Source organism: Elephantulus edwardii, unplaced genomic scaffold (genome assembly GCF_000299155.1).
Source record: "Elephantulus edwardii isolate Elephantulus edwardi_28Jun2011 unplaced genomic scaffold, EleEdw1.0 scaffold00056, whole genome shotgun sequence".
Taxonomy (NCBI): domain Eukaryota; kingdom Metazoa; phylum Chordata; class Mammalia; order Macroscelidea; family Macroscelididae; genus Elephantulus; species Elephantulus edwardii.
The window spans coordinates 533,078-552,385 of NW_006399806.1; the positions used below are offsets into that span (position 1 = coordinate 533,078).

The 19,308-nt window shown below is 40.0% G+C and overlaps 1 protein-coding gene across 1 annotated transcript in view; it reads left to right on the top strand.

The window, feature by feature from the left end:
• Positions 1 to 6: 6 nt before the first annotated feature.
• The window catches only part of GUCY1A2 (guanylate cyclase 1, soluble, alpha 2), a 453,384-nt gene continuing 434,082 nt past the window's right edge, over positions 7 to 19,308 (top strand). Inside the window, exon 1 of the mRNA XM_006887289.1 lies at positions 7 to 64. The gene's annotated coding sequence lies outside the window, so the exon portion shown is untranslated. The remainder of the gene's footprint in view (positions 65 to 19,308) is intronic.

A 19,308-nucleotide genomic window follows, 5' to 3' on the forward strand; every position in this document is an offset into this window, starting at 1 on the left:
GCGCCGGAGGCGGGTCAACCTGGACTCGCTGGGCGAGAGCATCAGCCGCCTGACGGCGCCCTCGGTGAGCGGCCGGGAGGAGGGTCCGCACGGAGGGGCCGGGAAAGTTGCAGCCGGCGAGCCGGGCGCCCGCGGAGCCCCGCCGCTGGGGGGCGGCCCCGCATCGCCTCGCCGGCCCGGGGTCCAGGCGCCCCTGGCAGGCCCGCGCCCAGCGCTCTGGGGGAGGGAGGCTCACACCTGAAAGGAGTTGCACTCCGCTCTTCGGGGTCCTCTGATAGGAAGCTTGCCTGCCGCCTTTCAGTCCAGAACTCTCTCTCATTGCCACCCATGTCAGCCCCTGAGTGCACCTTTCCACCCACCTGTTTTCTAGCTCCCAAACTTTCCCAGCTTCTGCTCTGCAAGTCCCATTTTCCACATCTTCCATCTGTGTGCTCCAGGATCCCCAAGGAGCCCGGCTCCTTCAGGGAAACCCTTCCTCTCCCTTTTCCCACACTCTGTTGGTCTTAGCATGACCTTCTCTGGCATTTTTAAATCCCACAGGCTCCACACATTCTGTGTTGAGCCTCTTTTCTCAAATCTTGGGGAGCTCCCTGTCAGATGCTTTTCTGAGTTGTTTTAACGAAATTACTAATCTTTCTCCACCCTTGAGTAGCTTATTGTTTTACTCCCTGGGCATTTATTGACCAAACCTGCTTTTCTGTGTAAGGCTTTCCAAGGACGCCTGCAGCTTATCACACCCCTACCACTTTCTTTACTCTGCCTTCCGTCACTTATCTTTGCATCCTCCCTCATTTTCCTGTGCCTTCCTCTTATTAGACCCTTCACAAATATTTGTTAGGTGAATGAGTGCCTTCCTAGGTCTCTGGAAACTCATGCTCATTGTCAGATGACTGTATCAGCAATTCCAGGTGAACTCCCCATTTCTCCTGGTCCTTGGCATCCTTTCAGAACTCTCCTGCCTCATTTCTGCTCAGACATTGTCAACTACCTTTAACTTTTACCATTTTCAGTAATGCCAGACCTCTGTTCCAGTCTTTATCTGTCTGAGTGAAGAATTCCATTCCGGTGTAGAAAGAATTGAATGGAGAATAATGCCCACTTTCAGACACTCTCTTCTCTGGTCAATGTCAAATTCTATTCTCCACCTATCCTCACCCTGACTTTGTTTGACTGTGAAGACTTTTAACTCTTAAAGGCACTCTAACTTGCCTGTCCTGAGATGCTAACTTCCTCAGAGTTACTAAAATGAATCAGAACGTTGGTATGTGCTTATGTTTTCACTTTAAAAGCTACTCTTGCAAATGAGAGGAGGGATGAAGTGGTATCCTGGATTATTCTATTTACCATCAAGCAGTCTAAAATATCCTTGTGACTCTTGTACTAATATAGTGTGATTTTTCATTTATTAGTGAGAAAGCTCTTTGAGTCTTCTCCCTGTGTTTCTTCCTTTACTTTAGTTTCCTTCTACTTCTTTTATTGATAACCTAGGGATAATATAATGCAGGATGGGTTGACTCTTGTCTGCCATCCTTCACTGTAGATATTTATTTCCCAAGCAGCACAATCTCAGGGGCTTTTTGATGTTGGAAATTGTTAAACGTAAGTCTTTATAAAAACAAATCCAGTGTCTTTGTGCAGCTGTTGATTTGTCCACGCCTAAAGCAGCGCTTGTGCAGTGATGCACTCGTTCTTCAGTATATTTCTTTTGAATTTGATTCAACGACTAGTCTAGTGATAATATTTAGAGTTTGGGGTTTTTTTCCCCCTTCCTGAAGTTATCTTTTTGCCTAAGAATCAGAATTTACAGATTTGTAGCATTATGGGAGGATGTTTCTGTTTAGGCCAATTTAACTTAAAATAATTTTCAACAACTTCTAAGAGTAAAGCTAATAGGCTGAGCTCAAATATTTAGTGCTGAGTACCAAAAAAATAAAAAGTCCCACCAAAAACCAAACCATCACCACCTAGGTCCCCAAAACAAAACCCCCAAATACCAGTGTGCCCCAAGTTGCAAGCATAATGAAACATTATGTCACATACTTTTGACATGTTGTCAGGATGGATCAGTTTTTGGAAGAAGACATCATGCTGGGGAACGCTGAGGGTCAGCATAATATTTGGAGACCCTCAGCCATCAAAGAGATGAATCAACACAGTGATTGCAGTCATGGCCTTGAGCAAAGTGAAGATCATGAGGGATAAGATCATGAGCAGCTAAGGCAGGGGTTTAATCTGTTGTTCATAGGATCTCTATGACTCATAGTCTGCTTGAAGGTACCTAACAACAACGGCAACCAGCAAAACCCAAGACAAACGAGAAATGAGTACAGGAAAACATCTGCTACCTTCCAGTTAGTTCTGCCTGCCAGTGACACTGTAAGATAGAATAGAGTAACTGCATAGAATTTCAAAGGCTGGAATCTTTTGGAAGCAGCAAACTGCATCTTTCTCTGTTTTAATAACAGGTGGATTCAAACAGCCAAACTTTGGTTTAACAGCTAAGTGCTTAACCCTTGTGCTATGAAGCTCCTTTATAGCAGAGCAAAGCTCTCAATTCTCATGGCTTTCAAATTGGAACCACCTTCTGGTTTTGGGAAAATCTAAACATCACAACCCAAAGGCAGGCAGTTTGAAACCACCAGCTGTTTCAGTGGAGAAAGATGGGCATTCTCTTCCTGCTTGGTTTACCTCCTCTGAAAACTGCTGGAGGGCCAGCTGTAAGTCAATTCTGGCTCTAAAGCAGTGAGTAAGGTGAGTAAGTGAAATAGCGTGGAGAAGAAATCGCTCATCTTCCTTGGGGCCACTGATGGATCTGTGCAACAGAGAAGCACCTTTTTTGGGATTAGCATTGCAACTCCCAGTGGACCTGATAATAGTGAAGTCGCTCCCACGGCATCTGAGATGGCTTCACCAGAGCTCCCTTTATTGCAGAATAAGAGGAAAGAGAAAAAATAGTTTCTGTTGATACTTTTATAAAAAATGTGCAAATGATATGGAGTTTTTGTTTGGACAGAGACATCTACCAGGTAGTCGCAGTACAAAAATGCCAAAATAATCATAATGAGCAAATACATATGGTAGTCACCATGTATTTTGTGTACCCTCCTCTCTTTTTTCAATCGCTTGTTATGCATCAGAGAGTTGGACAATGACTGGAGAGGACAGAAGGAGAGTTGATGCCTTTGATCTGTGGTGCTGGAGAAGAGTACTGAATGTACCATGGACTGCCAGGAAAACAAACAGATTCATCTTGGAGAGGATTAAACCAAGCTACTCCTTGGAGGCAAGGATTCTGGGGCTTCGTCTGACATACTTTGGACATGTTGCCAGGAGGGACGGGTCCTTGGAGAGGGACATCATGCTTGGGAGGGTGGAGGGACAGCGCAGGAGGGGAAGACCCTCTATGAGATGGATTGATTCGGTGACTGGGGTAATAGGGATGGGTGTGTCAGAGGCAGTGCTGATGGCACAGGATAGAGCAGGGTTTAGGGCTGTTGTGCATAGGGTCGCTATGAGTTGCAAACGACTCAACTGACGGCACATAACAACAACAACAACCACCTCTCTTTTTTAAAAAATTTATTTTAGAAAGAATCTGTCAGGTTGTGAGGTTATGGATCACTTTTGTTGTCACATCAAATAACTGGGTGGAGTTGTGTAAACAAGGTGCTTCTGACATCTTGAAGGGAATGGACTACTTGCTCAAAATGCAAATAAGATACAGAGCAGTCCTTTGTGGGGTAAAGCCAAGGCCACCTTTGTGGTGTTTACTCAGAGTGACTTTCCATTAGGTTTCTCAGGCTGTAAATACTTAAAGGAGATGACACTCCCTTTCTCCCATGGAAGAGCTGGGGGAGTAGAACTGCGGACCTTCTGGTTAACAGTTAAGTACCACTATACTACCAGGGCTGCTACTTGTGAGGTGAGCCTGTGCAAATAAGTCATATGAAATCCTAACAAGCGATTCATTAGTTTTTCCATCTGTTAGACGTAAAATGAGTCATTTCAGAAGTAAGGGGAACTTCACTACTGACAAGAAGAAGAGATGGTAGCACAGTGCATCCTTTGGGCCTTTGAGGTTCCTGTGCTAAGAACCTCCTACACCCAGCAAAGAAAAAGCTGTAACACTAGAGATCACTCTTGACTTCAAGAACCAGAGAAGAATAGCTGCAGTAGATCAGGAGCTCTGTGAAGGATGGCACAGTAGGCTTTTTGCCCCATGGAGCAAGAGCATTGAGAACTAGCAATGAGGTTTGCTGGTAGAGTGGCCTGTACCTGGCACGTGTTGGTGAACTTGAAGAGCTTTTGATCACTTAGTGGAACAGGGAAGAGGCCAGGCCAAGGGGCGAAAGGTAACAAAGAAGTCTGCCAAACGAACTGCTGAGAAGAGCTGTTCTGATCATAGACTGTATCCTGTGTCATTATTGATCCTGAATTCTAATCTGATACTTCCTTGGTAGACCCTGTAACTGTAAATATGGTCTATAAGCTCTGTGCTGCCACGGCAATAAACCAACCCTGCTGAGAAGTGAAGAGTGCTGTGGGAGTGACAGCTGTTAACAGTGGTTGGAGAAAGGGGGTGTGGTTTGACTTGCGCCTGCCAGGAATCAGCCTTGGCCTGATGCTGGTGATGATTCTTGCTCGTTTATGAAGTCAGAGGGGCTCTGAAGACTCAACCAGGCTGTTTCCCATAGGGGAAATACTGGGAACATGTAGATGAAGATAGTGTAAATGTCTTCAGTGTCATAATTTGTGTCCAGATAGATTTTTTTTTTCTTGGCTAATCATGCCATCAGGGAGCTTCTGGTGTCCTAGTGCTAAGGAGTTGTACTGCTCACCCAAAGACATGCAGTTAAAATCCACCAGCTGCTCTATGGAATTAAAGATGGACGACCTCCTTCCTTCATGTAATTTACAGCCTCTGCAGACTCACCCGGAGGGTCAGCTATGACTTGGTTCTGGCTCTGTCGCATACATCGACAATGATCTTGCCTCCAGTAGACTTAGTCATGCAAAGAAAGCAAGAGCGTAAGATTTCAAAGCCATGGTTCCCCCCTCCCCGTGGTCCCAGTCCCCACTTCCTTTTATCTAAAAAACTAGAAGGAATACTGCCTTAAAAAAGTTCTAGTCGATTAATTATCTTACATTATCAATATTTTGAATCTCTCTGAAGGTTCTGTGGCAAAATACATGTCTTGTTTATATTCCATAATTTTTGAGCTAGCCAGCTTTTTTTAAAAAAACCCAAGTTTTGCCAAACCCACTTCAATGTGAATTGGTTCTATGTGTTTTGGGTTTCCTTATACCCTGTCAGAATATACTTGATACTTGAGAACAAACTGTACTTGCAGTCAGTTTCTGCCTTTTTAGTGGTCCCATCATGGATAATGGTCCCTGTCACTTAGGACTTTGCCTTTGGATAAAATAATTTGTAAGGAGAAACATGGAAAAATACTTCACAAAAATAATATTTTGCTTCCAAGTAATGAATCTGGTTATTTAACTCATGAAATAACAAACGCGGAGGGAGAAGGAGGCAGCAGACTCCTTCTGTAAGTAGTGTAGCCTTAAAAATTTTTGTAAGTAGTTTTATTGTTTCCTATAAGTCAGAATTAACTTGATGGCACACAACAAACACAGTTATATTTTAGATACATTGGTTTTGGCTATAAGGATTTTAATATTTTATATTATTTTAATAATGAAATTGAACCAATATCAGAACTAAGGAGACCTGATTTTAACTCTTCTCTGAGACAGACAATACTTGTATCTCTTTGTTCACATTCCTTTAACTCTCTAGAATCCTTGGCATTTGTAAAATGAGAATGTTGAGTGTCAGTCTAGGTTTCAAAAATTGAAAGCATGTACTCTCAGAATTTGAATAACCTATCATGCTGACACATAAAATGAAAACAAAGTATGTGAGAATTTGAAAACTTTTGAGGTAAGGAGATGTCACTGAAATGGTGGCATAAAAAATGCTGTTCAGTCCAACTAATTATTAAATGAAATCCAAGAATCTATTACGTGGCAAATATTGTACAAAGTACTGGCAGTACAGACATTGGGCAAAACAGACCTGCCTTTAACCTCATCTGACTTCTTTAATTGTCTTTCTTTTAAAGGATATTTGGTCAGAGGAAATAAAAGATACTCCATTTGTCTTGAAAGTGTCCAGAAGTTTTTTTACCATGCACTTTGGATTTTTCCCCTACTGTAGATCTGTGAGTTATAGCCCTAATAATAAAAGTGACCCTGAAGAACTGATTGGAGAGGTATAAAACACTTGTTACACTATTTATTCTGAGATAATTTAATACTTGGGAACACACATATGGAGTAACAACAGGGGATTTTACATAAAGGGTGAATTTAGTAGCTCATTTATTTGGATTTTGTATTTATGAATCAGAGGAGCTGAAAATCATCTTATGTTGTCGGTGGTTTGGGGTTTATTAATGTTATCCTGTCAGTGAAGGTTTTTCAAGAAACCCGCTAACAGTCAGGAGTTACCTGTGTTAGTTGTCAGAAATCTCTCAACTGCTGCAACTTTGTAATTGATTTAGGATACTTCAGAGATTACAGTAAAACAGAATGGTAAGAAAAAGAACAGGAGTGGAAGGATCAGCTGCTGTTATTTGCTGTTGAGTTGGAACCACTCATAGCTGACCCTAGTTTTCAGAGGTTGTAAACCACACGGGGGAGGGAATGGAGTGGGAGCTTGCCCATCTTCCTACCATGCAACAGCTGGTGAATTCGAACCATATGCCTTTGGGTTGGCAGTGCAGCTCCTTAACACTAGGCCACCAGAGAAGGGTCCAGAAAGCTACAAGAATGTGATTTGTCTAAGGAACAGAGAAAAGATGGAGAAAAATGAAGGGAAGAATAGAGTCAAATGGCAAACCCCCCCCAAAAAAAACACCTCCAAAACCAAACAAAAAAAAATACCATTTTGAGAAAAGAAATTCTATTGATTTGTGTTTAGAATAAAATTAAAGGGCATACAATTCTATGAGATGGTGTATGTAAACTGTTTTTGGAAAAAAGTAATTTAGGAGTATATATAATCCATAAACAATAACAAATATACTTGTTCATATTACTGGAGCTAGATATTTGTTATATATATATTTTTTTAATCAAAGATTCTTATAATTTGGGACTTAATTGAGGGTAACGAAGTTCTGAGGAACAGGTTTATTACAGATAAATGTTAGAAAAAATGTACTCCAGGAAAATAGGTTGCAAAAATGAGATACTATGATTTGAAACTAGAATGCCTGGTGGCCCAGTGGTTAAAGGACTCAGCCATCAGCCCGCAGATCAGCAGATGAAACCAGCTGCTTCTTGGAATAAAAACACAGTAGGGAGCTCTGGTGAACTAGTGGCAAGAAGCTGTGCTGAAATCCCAAAGGCACTGGGTTCGAAGCAACCAGCTACTCTGCTGGAGAAGAATGGGCAGTCCCTTCCCATGAAACTAACTGCCTCTGAAAACCTGCCAGAGGGGCAGCTGTGGGTCATTTCCAACTCTATGGTACACAACAACAACAACAAGTTGGCTTCCATAAAGATCACCACCTTGGAAACCATGTAGGTTCGTCAGGGGTTGGCATGGGCTCAAGACAGTAGTGTTGTGGGATCTGCACACACACACCCCCCCCCAACCAGAATTTTTTATTATCTTTCTGTTACCTTTAAAAAAAATTTCATCTTTCATCCAGAAACAACTTATGGACATTGAACAGATTTTGGCATCTGACAGACATGCATTTGAGTAAATGACTGCTTAGTCACTTTCTAATTGTGAGACCCTGGGCTAGCCACTGCCAACCTTCTCTTTTACTTCCCTCAGCCTGTCTTATGTGAAATGTTATTGTTTTGCACCATGAAGATGATCCAGACTCACAATAACCCATATTTAGGAGAGGGTAGAATTGCCCCGTAAAGTTCTTTAGTCTGCAGTGTTGAAGGAAATAGAGAGCTAGGTCTTCTGTTGCTTGGAATGTCTGGTGGATTTGAATCTTTGATCTTCTGGGTAGCAGCTGAGTGAGTGCCTAAGAGGGTTCCTCCTTTTGTTAAATAGAAAGAATAAAGACAGAATTTGTTTGAATTCGTGTTAGAATTTTATAAATAAGTATAAAATTAAAAAAAAATAAAATGAAAAAGAAAAAAGGAGGGGGGAATAAAATGTAAGGCTTAGGTATATATAATGTAGTGTAAAAACTTTAAAATGAAAGTAAGTATACACAATACAAGGATAATGGCTCCTCTGGGGAACTGGGAAGATGTTGTGCCTGACTATGGTGGCACAAGAAGGGAGTATCCATGTTGAGTGAAAAGAAAAAAAATCCTACTTAATGAACTTGTATAGTGATTACAAGACTTTTGTTTTACAATGGTCTTTTATTTTTTCCATCATCAGAGCAGTTGGCATTCATCAAGTTTCAGATTTGCTACCAACGTAAGATTCAATATAGGCATTACAACATTTTTTTAAAAGTGCAGTGTACTTTGTCTTTCTATTTTTAAGTTTTTAAAATTTTTAAATATTTTACTTTAAATTTTTAATTTAATTTTTTAAATAATTTTTTTCTAAAAAAGAAAAAAGACCGAATGAACCACATCTGTAAATATGCAAACCGAAACTTATACTCATTGCCTTCGAGTTGGAACAGATTCCTAGCTGACTCTACAGCCAATTTTCAGAGGCTGGAAACTGCATTAGTAGCAGATCACCCATCTTCTAAGGAGCCATTGGTGGATCAAACCACCAGGGAGGTGTGCCCTCTGGGTTAGCCCAGCTGTCTACTCACAGACTAGAAAAACATGTGAGGGTTTCCTGCTTTGCCACAAGAGAACACTAGAAGTTGAAAATGGACTCCATGGCACAGCGCACAGGGATGGTAGATTTACTACGAAAGGGGATCGATACTCTTTGCCAATTTCTTCAAATTCAGTACAAGTTTGTTTCGGTCTGACATCTATTAATGTCAAAATACATTTGAGTGTTCCCCTCCTCCCAGTGATTGAAACGTTCTCTTTTTCTCATCAGTTTATTTTCTAGTTATCTTATTGAAGTAGTGATAGACTAGATTAACACATCAAATACTTTTTAAACTGTAGTAAGAAGCTCTTTCAGGATTGCCTGATCAGCGCATTAAAAAAATCAAATCTGGAGCCCTTTCTCTGCTGCCTGACAGTGACTGGTGTTGATACACATACAAAGGTCCTAATTACTGATTCAAGTATTTTCATGACTCTGCTAAATGCTGGGTATAGTTATGGAAGCTATTTTTACAAATTCTATCAGATTGCAAGGATATATGGATATAGATACATACAAAGGCTCCTAAAATTTTTACACTGACTTTAGGAAAAGTTCTTTAAGTAAAAGAGAATTTGCTTGTTTAATTTCTTTGAGAATTGTAGGCATTCCTTGTGCACTGAAATAACACTAAATTTTTATGTACCTTTAAAGGTCTAGCCTATGAGATGCAACAGTTCCCCAGCTAATGGCATATTGTATTCATCTACAAGGCCTTGTTCTTGTTTGGCTCTTGGCTTCCTTGCTAGGTCTTCATTTTAAAGAACATCGTTGACAGTGGGGAAGTGGCATGGATGGTTATTTCGTTTGTAGGTAGAGCTGATAAGTGATGATAGATTGCTTTCTACTCTATAATTTATCTACTTTGAGGGATTCTGAGGTACATGGGACAATGGCTTGCTTGAGTACTATTATGTAATTTTCCTACTATGTCATCATCGCTTTTTTTAATTTACTGTGATGTTTGTCTTGCTGCCTGTATCAGCTGAGTGTAGAATTAAGTGATTACATATTTTATTGATTATGGTATTATTAAAATAAGTATTTTGTTTTAAAATATATGTGTTGCTAGCAAGAAAGCAAGTTAGCAAGAAAATATAATTATCCCTTTTTCGAATGTCACATGCACTGAAGAAGAAGAAAATAGGGGGGAAAACCTCAAACCCTTTAGATGCCTAAGGAGGGAGGATATTTCCCAGTCTTCTCTGGTGACTGAGTTTTCTTTAAAGGCTCTTGTCTGATGCATGAACCCATTGTTGTTCTTGTGTACTGTAGAGTCAGAACCACACCAGAGCTGACCCTCTGGTAGGTTTTCAGAGGATGGGAGATTGCCCTTCCTTCTCCTGCAGAGCAGCTGGTGGCCTTGAACTTTGTGCCTTCAGGATTGCTGCACTTAAAATGCAGAGTTCTGTTTAAACTCTGTCTCCAATCTTCTTACTCTTTTTTTTATCTGATACTTAGCACAGTGTCTGGTATCAAGTGGATGTTTAAGAAACTGTTTAGAATAAATGAATGATGTAATTGCTTAATTGTTCAATTTGAATTGTGATGTTAAAGAAGAATACTATGTATCCATCCATGGGCTGCTGAAAGAACTTGGAGACAGTGTAACCAGGGTGCTCCTTAGAGGCAAGGAAGGTGAAACTTGGGCTTGTTTCCAGTTCATGGGAAAAGGTGTCATGCTGGGAAAGGCAGAGGATCAGAGAAAGAGGAGAACCTTCAATGAGATGAAGTGACACAGTGACTGTAACAGTGGGCTTGAGCGTATCAGAGCTGATGAGGATGGTCCAGGATGGGGCAAGGTTCAGACCAGCTGGTCTTAGGGCTGCTGTGAGTTGTAGTCAGCTTGGTGGCATCTAACAACAACAACAGTGGTCCAATTACATTAATCTTTATTTTACCTTTGATTTTTTTTGTTGTATTAAGCAAATTTGCTTACATTTTATTTCCAGCCTGAAAGAACCATGCTTCTGTGTGAGGTAGACCTGTTTGAATTTTTCTTACACTTCACTTTTAAAGAAAAACTGCGGAATGAACTTATGTTAAAAAGAGCAGATGGAGTAGTATCCTCCTACTGGAACCTTTTGGGTACCCCGTTTAGATTTTACCAAGTTAGGTAAATGTGTAATGACTGCTTCCCAGTTTAGATTGCTTATATTTTATGCACAATGCTGTCTCAAACAAGAGAGAAATGTTTGTCAGCAAGTGGGCTCCTGCTGCCAAAAATGTACAGCTAGGAGATGGAGTGACATAATCTCGGTCCTCAAATATCACTTCGTGGCCTGTGCTGTAAGCTCAGAGCGCTTCATGACAGAAAATTCTAGGCAGAGAGTGATTTAGGAACTAGGGGAACTGAAAATATCTGTGGAGGCTGGAGATTTATCAGGGCTGTTGTGTCAAGGGAAATGGAGGGAGTGAACATTCTTATAAATAGAAAAGTGAGAAATCGCTTCCTGCACCGTCTTTATTTGAGGATAAATAGTTCTTCATTTGTTACACTTCAACTAATAGTGACCTTTAGTGTAGCAGAACATCCTCAGAATTATTATCACATTATTACAGCCACTACGTCAGTATATCCAGTGGGCTGAAGGTTTCCTTCTTTTTAGTTGACTATGAAATAATGTATGTTCTACAAGTGCTCAGGTCTTTCATTCATAGGGTTGTTATGAGTTGTCTACGACTTAACGGCACTTAACAACAATAAGAACACTCTGTTGGCCTAGTGGACAGAAAGTGATGCTAACAAGCCAAAGGTGGGTGATTTTAATCTGTAGCTCTCAGGCCTGGTTTTAATTATTCTTCGTCAAACATTCTTCTGAGTTATCTAGGACTGGTCTGTCTATTGACTGTACAGCGGTAACTCATGGTTGCTGTGATGCTGAACACTGTAACACTGATGTGTCAAATGCGAGAATGGTTACCCATGGTGGACAGTGTTTGGTGGAGCATCCTGATTAAAACAAGCATGGAAGCAGGAGTGGCATCCACTTCCAAAATAACTTGCCTCCAGAAACCCTGTGAATTTGGAGAAACAAAGAAAGTTACACACATGTTCAGGTCTTTTGTTCATAGGGTCGCTATGAGACATACGACTTGACGGCACATAACAACACCACAACCACCACCACCACCAACAACAACATACCTAGGGAGCTCTGGTGGCCTAGTGGCAAGAAGCTGTGCTGCAATCCCGAAGGCACACAGTTTGAGGCCGCTAGCTGCTCTGTGGAAGAAGGATGGGCAGTCTCCTCCAGTGTGATTAACTGCCTCTGAAAACTTGCTGGAGGGTCAGGTATGCGTCAGTTCTGACTCAAAGGTACACAGTAATAACAACAACAATACCTAGGGAGTTCTGGTGGGGCAGTCCATAGGGAATTTGTGGCTAACTTTCTGTGCAGCTCTGGCAGTTTGAATTCACCAGTGGCTAATCCCACCAAAGGAGAAAGATGGAATTTCTTCCCCTGCCATTTACAGCCTCGAAAACCCAGAAAGGATTAGCTGTGAGCTGCTACAGTCAATGGCAGAGTTTTTTTAAAGATCTGTTTTACCAAGAATGTGGTCTTTCTAAAGTTAATGGTCTCTCCGCACTTAAGCGAGTATTTCCTCAAACCTTAGCGTACGTACACATGACCTGAAGAAAATTGTTAGAATTTAAATTCTTGAGTGTGATCTTCAGAAAGTCTGGTTCAATAATTTTAAGACAAAGCCTGGACTCTCCATTTTAGACAAACTTCCAGTTGATTGCTAGGCAAACTCAAGTTGAGGCTAAACATGACTGAATTCCACACCTTGAGGATCATTGATCCATGGTCAGCTGCCTTAGCAGGCTGTTCGCTATTTGGAGGGAATGATCCTAGAATTCGTTCCTTTGGGATAAATGTAACCTAGATATTCGTCTGGGATTTGCCCAATATGTATCTGCATGGATGAGAACAAAACTATTGAGTTAGGGTTATTATCCCTAGATCCTGTGGCTGCAGAGTAATCCTAGTTCTGTGGTAGAAGATGTTTGAGGTTTCATAGTTTTGTAGCTCTGGTTATTTGGAGATTTTCTTCTTGTATTTCTGGATGATGTTTTATTTGCTTTTCCGTGTCTGTGTAGTAGTTCACAGGTTGTGACTGTATAACAGTTGTCTTGTGGCCTCGTTCCACAAAATAAATCACTATTTGAAAATGTAGAGAGTGGTAAAGGAAGGAAGAAAAAGAAAAAGGGTTGTTCTATGGATCAGTTTGACAGTTTTGTTGTGTTGTTCATTGCTGACTCATGACCACCTTGTGTGTAGAGGACTGTGATGCATCGGGTTGTCACCTTTCGAGGTCCAGTGTCTGGCTTTTACTCCCTGCTGCTGCTGGGTTCCTTGGATTTTTCAGCCTTTCTGCTAGTTGTAGTACTAGTTGAGTACTTAACCATTTGAACCACCCAGTGACTTCTCCATTTCACATTATCATGTTTTTTCTTTTTTGTTTTCATTGTGAAGTTAACACCTTTTTAAAAAATGCTTCATCTACTAGTGCATTTTGGAGGCATGACTTATGCAAAATGCTTGTGTGGATGTGTGTGTACTGGGGTGGCTCAAGGAAGGCAAAAGGGGAAAACAAACAGGATCTGAATGTCAGGACAGTGTTTTTGCCTTAAGATAGATGCTGAGGCAGTTTATAGATCAATTGGTTAAGATTACCTTTCCCCTTTACCAGACTAAGACAAAAAGAGGAATAGTTGCCAGTCTCTACCTACATCCTTAGCCAGTTTTTTTTCAGTGAAAAAGCTTGGTAAAGGTCTAGATGACTGTTTCAAACAAATGATGATCCAATATTTTAGGAAATTAGAATTTTGAAAGAATTCTAAAACTAATCCACCGTAAGAGGGGGCTATCTGTGCAGGCGTCCTGATGTTACCTTAATTGCAAGTCTCTCAGGTCCACTTAACTCCTTTGATATTCACTGGCCTATATTTGTTGTGGGTAATTTTTCTGTGGTAAGTGAAGAAAATAAAAATGTTCTAAAAAACATGTTCCAGTCCTTATAGCCTTATAGCTTTTGTTCATGCATCAGCCCTTTAACTTAATATTGAGAGCTGATGATTTTTCCGACTCTCAAAAAATTAAATATGAGTGACAGTTTTCCCGAGTATATATACACATATATGTAAATACATACACATATATGTATATATATATATGTATCTATTCTGTTTTCTGTCATTGAATTTTTTTGAGTCGAGCTAGTTATATTTATTATATCTTTATTATTGAGCTAGTAATATTTGTCTGTAATTTTGATTCATTATGTCTCCTTGGGACAGAAATAATGTTTTATTCATCATTGTGCAGCCATGCCTAACAGCGTCTGAAGTACAGCTAAAAGAAAACAAACTTATTGTCATAGTATTGGAACTAACTCCTAACTGACCCTCCAGAGGGATTTCTGACACGGGGCCTTGCATGTGAGGGGGTTGCATGTTGATGTGATGCGGAGGAGCGCTTGGTGATTTGGACTGTCAGGAAGGCCCCACCTTTGGGTTAGCACAACTCTCTACAGGGTAGACCACCAGAGCTCTCTTAATTCTAAAGGTTGTCAATAAATGTTTGTCAGAAGAATGAATAAAATAATTGACTAAGTCCTTTCAAAGTTTCTGGTGTATTTTGTAGGTGGCTGTGGTTATAGACAAATGTGTCATCATCTGTTCATTGATTATTTCATTCTCACTGTCATGTGCATAGCTTTTTCTCAGACATGATGTTATTGTTATGTGCCAGTGAGTCACTTGGCACTCATAATAATTCTAGGCACAGTAGCACTGAACCCTGCCCTAACCTGAGCCAGTCTCACTGTTTTCTGACACACTACCCTTTTACACCAGTTACTGTGTCAATCTCTGGGTCTTCCTCTCTTGCACTGTCCCTTCCAAGCATGATATCCTTCTCCAAGGACTGGTCCCTCCTGGCAACATGCCCAAAGTATGTGAGACAGAGCTTTAAAATCCTTGCCTCCAAGGAGCAACTTGGTTTCACCTTTTCCAGGACAGACCTGTTTCTTCTCTTAGCAGTCCATGGTATGTTCCATACTCAAAGGCATTGTTGCTTTCTCTCATATAAAAGGGTATAATTAAGATACTATTTTTTAAAAAGTTCTTCACAATTTTCAAAACACTCCCAGAGTTGATATTTTTATTGACATTTATAGTAATTTTTAGATCTTATAAAATTTGGTAAGGTTTGATAAGTGACTTTTGTTAGCAGTTAAAATAACTCCTATTGAACATACCATGGACTGCCAAGAGAAGAAACAGGTCTGTTTTGAAGATGGTGAAGCCAAGCTGCTCCTTAGAGACAAGAATTTTGAGGCTCTGTCTCACATACTTTGAACATGTGGCCAGGAGGGACCAGTCCGTTGAGAAGGACATCATGCTTGGAAGGGTGGAGGGACAACGCAGGAAAGAAGACCCCAGATGACATGTATTGGCACAGTTAGGGTAATAGGGTAAGTGTGTCAGAGACAGTGAGACTGGCCCAGGATACAGCAGGGTTCAGAACTATTGTGCATTGGGTCGCAGATGACTTGATGGCACATAACAACAACAACAATGACATGTGCATTGCCACTTACAAGTGTTCCTATGTTATCATTTATAGAACATTGTTGTTGCTGTGTGCTGTTGAGTTGGAACTGACCCATAGTTGACCCTCCAGCTGTTTTTCAAAGGCTATTAATTGCACAGAAGGAGATTGTCCATCTTCTGTGGAGCTGCTGGTTGACTTGAAGCACGTGCCTTCGGGATTGCAGGGCAGCTTCTTACCACTAGGCTAGCAGAGTTCCGTTATAGAACATTACTGTACTTATATTTCATCATTATTTTGCTCTGTAAGAAACCCTGAGTTATCAAGCATGTTATTAACCTAAAGTTTTTACAAATCACCACTCTCATTTATCCCATAGTAACCCTTAATGGACATGTTGACGACAATAAAGGGGGAAAGTCTTCGAGAAATATGGTAAAAATAAAATTAGAAATTAATTTAAGGAATGAAGATGAAACCTTATTGGGAGTAAGTGGGCATTTTTGGGGACTTGGTTGAAGTTGGAGATGATGAAGTTGTCGTCCAAACAGAGAGGATTTGTGTGAGTTGTGGAGGTGTAATACGGTGAAGGCATTGATTGTATATGAAGGCACCCTGTGTTGGACTGAGGCTGTGGTGTTCTGTGGAAGTCATGTGGAGTCTGTGACTTGGGAACTAAATAGCTGTCAAATGGGAGCAGACTGTGATCTTCAAAGCCATTTCAAATCTTCCTGCATTGGCTGCAAATTTGATGGTAAGATATTTGGTGCTTTTCTGAGTTTGTCTTTCATAATTCGGTTCAATCTCAGAGGACAGAATGGAGCTGCCCCTTAGGCTGTCAATGTCATGGGGGCAAATCACCAGGTCTTTTCTTTCATGGATGAATCTGCTAGTGAGTTCAGACCAACAACATTTCATTTAAGAGCCAAGCTTGCAATGATTATACTACCACAGCTCCTTGGCAACTACTTAATCTTTGAAAAACTCTGTTTGTTTCTGCCCCTTTCATTGATATTCATGTTATTTTTTTTTCAATTCAGAGCCCTTACATTATTTAAAAAAAAATTTAAAAAAATTCAGAAACCAGAAAAAAGCCCCAAGAATATGTAAATGATTGGAAATTCAGTATGATTTGCAAACTTTCTCTCTAATATAAGTAAACAACACCATCCAATAATTTATTTAGGGTCCCTGATTGTTATATACAAAGAAAGTTTCCTTGGCACAAGAAACTAAGACTTAGTGCTGAGTTTCCTGGGTATAATAGAACCTCTTGAGATTTAGAGTAAGGAGTGACTGCTAGAATATTTTGTATTGTATTGGAGAGTACCACATCTCTCTTTTCTTATTTGAAAGTGTAAAAATTGCTTCTGGCTTATCAAACATTCTGATTTAGTGAACTGTTACATCTGTGTTACCAATTTATAAATGATTAGGTGAAAGTCAATAAAATACAGTGAAAAAGTTAAATGGAAAGAGCTGGTGGACAGTGTCCTCTGCTGCTAGCCAGAATGTTGGCAATTGGACCTCACCAACCTCTCCATGGGATAGAGATGTTGTCAATTTCTGTATAGCTTTAGAGCTTTGGAAAGCCTCTGGGGGCAATTCTACGCTTCACCGTAGGATTGCTATGAATTAGAATTGACTTGATGACAGTGATCTTGGTTTTTGTTTGGGTAAAAGTTCAGTTATTTTTCATTTATGTCTGATGATCCCAAAGGTACTTTTATGTGTTTCAGTGTCTCTTTGTTATCATATAAGTCTTAATTATCACGTTGCGGTAAGCGTTTGGACATTCGGGTAATTGAGCGTTTTAGATAATCAGATGGTAGCTAGCAGAGCATTTCCTCCGCATCGAAGCATTAAGGTACTAAGTGGTTCTTGTGGTTTGTGTGCATTCTCTAGTTCTCGTCTTCCACGAGGGAGACTTGTAGGTAGAGGGAGATATTTATGAGTCGATTTCCAAAGAACATTTAAACAAATTTTAGAGTTCTGTGTATAATTCCGTTAATATGCTTGTCTTGTTTTTTCTTGAAAAATGCCTTTAAGTATGTTTGTGTGTATATGCCTGGGAGTGAACAAGGAGGGGTGGTGGGGCCATGCTACAACTCAATAAACGCTGTATTTTTATTTTTGTTTTAATTTGACTTTGGGAAAATAACTTTTCTGTCTCTATTTCCCATCTCTGAAACCATACATAATAACACTAATCTCTCACTCAAGGGTGAATAGGTAATAAAATGTGAATAGTAAATTGAAGACATTGTGTTTACTATTATTTAATGACTTTGCTGTGCTGCTTCACTGCTTTCTTGAAAACCAAAGTATTGCCTTGGATTCCTTTACTCTCTATATTCAGGAAGAATAACAGGATTTGGAATTAGAGAAACTCCATTTATTGTTTGCATTTGTGGCTAAATTGGTCTCTGGGGTATTTCTTGTCTATAAAATGTAGTAATTTATAGAGTTGAGTAGATTAAAAGGATAATTCTGTAGTATTTGGAAGATAGGAAATGCTTGGTAGATGTTTATGCCTTTCCCTACACTTTTAATCTAAGTTATCCCACTGATTTGCATATTGGTAACCACATTGCCTGACACCTTTGGTTAACTCCAGCTTCAGTCTTTGGCAAAGCTGAATGTTACCTTATTTTAAAAGTAGCTCTTATTTAACTCTCTCATGTCTTTATGGAAAATGTTTCCAACATTTCCATACAGTATTTGAAGGCTATTCTTATTCCTTATATCTAATATACTTCCAAGTGATGTCACTTCCTAGAATTCTTTAGAAAATGAACTGATTATTTCCTGGTTTTTGTTGTTGTTGTGTGTCATCAAGTTAGAACCACCCCATGGCTGACCCTCCAATAGGCTTTCAGAGGCTGTAAATCACGCAGGGGAGGAGACTGCCCACCCTTCTCCTCCTGAACAGCTGGTGGATTTGAACTGTATTCCTTTGGGATTGCAGCACAGTTTCTTACCCTTAGGCCACCAGAGCTCTTTGGTTATCTGTTTATTCACCCATTAATTTACATCTTATGTTCACTGAGGTAACATATACGTAGCAAATCATTATTGACTAATTCATTCAACATGCATTAATTCATCACTCGTGGAGGGAGACACACAGGTAGAAATTTGAAGTGGACAGTTGGGACTTAAAAATGTAAAATCCTATTTTAAAAATTACTTGAGAAATTTTAAACAGTTAATCTTTGTTCCTTCTTTGGTCTCTCCTCCTCACACTATCCTGACATTTCATCATTTGTTATGACATGGAAGATACATGGACAAAGACCAGGCCAAAGCTAGAATTTTGACAGCAGTACTAGTAGTGATTTGTTGAACCCTTCTGATGTACAAAGGAGTCCTGATGGTTTAATGTGCTGTGTGTTGTACTGCTTAAAAGGACAATGATTTGAATTCACCAGTTGCCCAATGGGAGAAAGATAGGAAGTCTCCTTCCATAAAGATTTGTAGTTCTAGAAACCAGTGGGGAGTTCCTATGAATAGCAGTTGATTTGAAAGCAATGGCTTTGGATTTTTGGTTTATGGTACACAAGATATTATCATAAGTTCTGTACATGTTTTATTCAGTTGCATGCTCACAGCAGCAATCCAATGGTACTATCTTACTGTAGTCTACAAGGTATAAAGAGGCAACCAATGGTACTATCTTCCTGTAGTCTACAAGGTATAAAGAGCCGACCTATCCTTTGACTTCACCTTGCTCCAGTCCACCCTTTAGGATCTAGTCTATGTCATTAAATGAGCCAAGCACGCAGTGTCTTTCTTCATGATTTTTTCTTTTTTTTATTTTTATTTAATTTAGTTTGTTTATTTTTCATTTCAATGAACATCTACAGAGATTTTGGAATTCCATTCATTCATTGTTGCACCCTTCTCCCCGCACAAACCCCT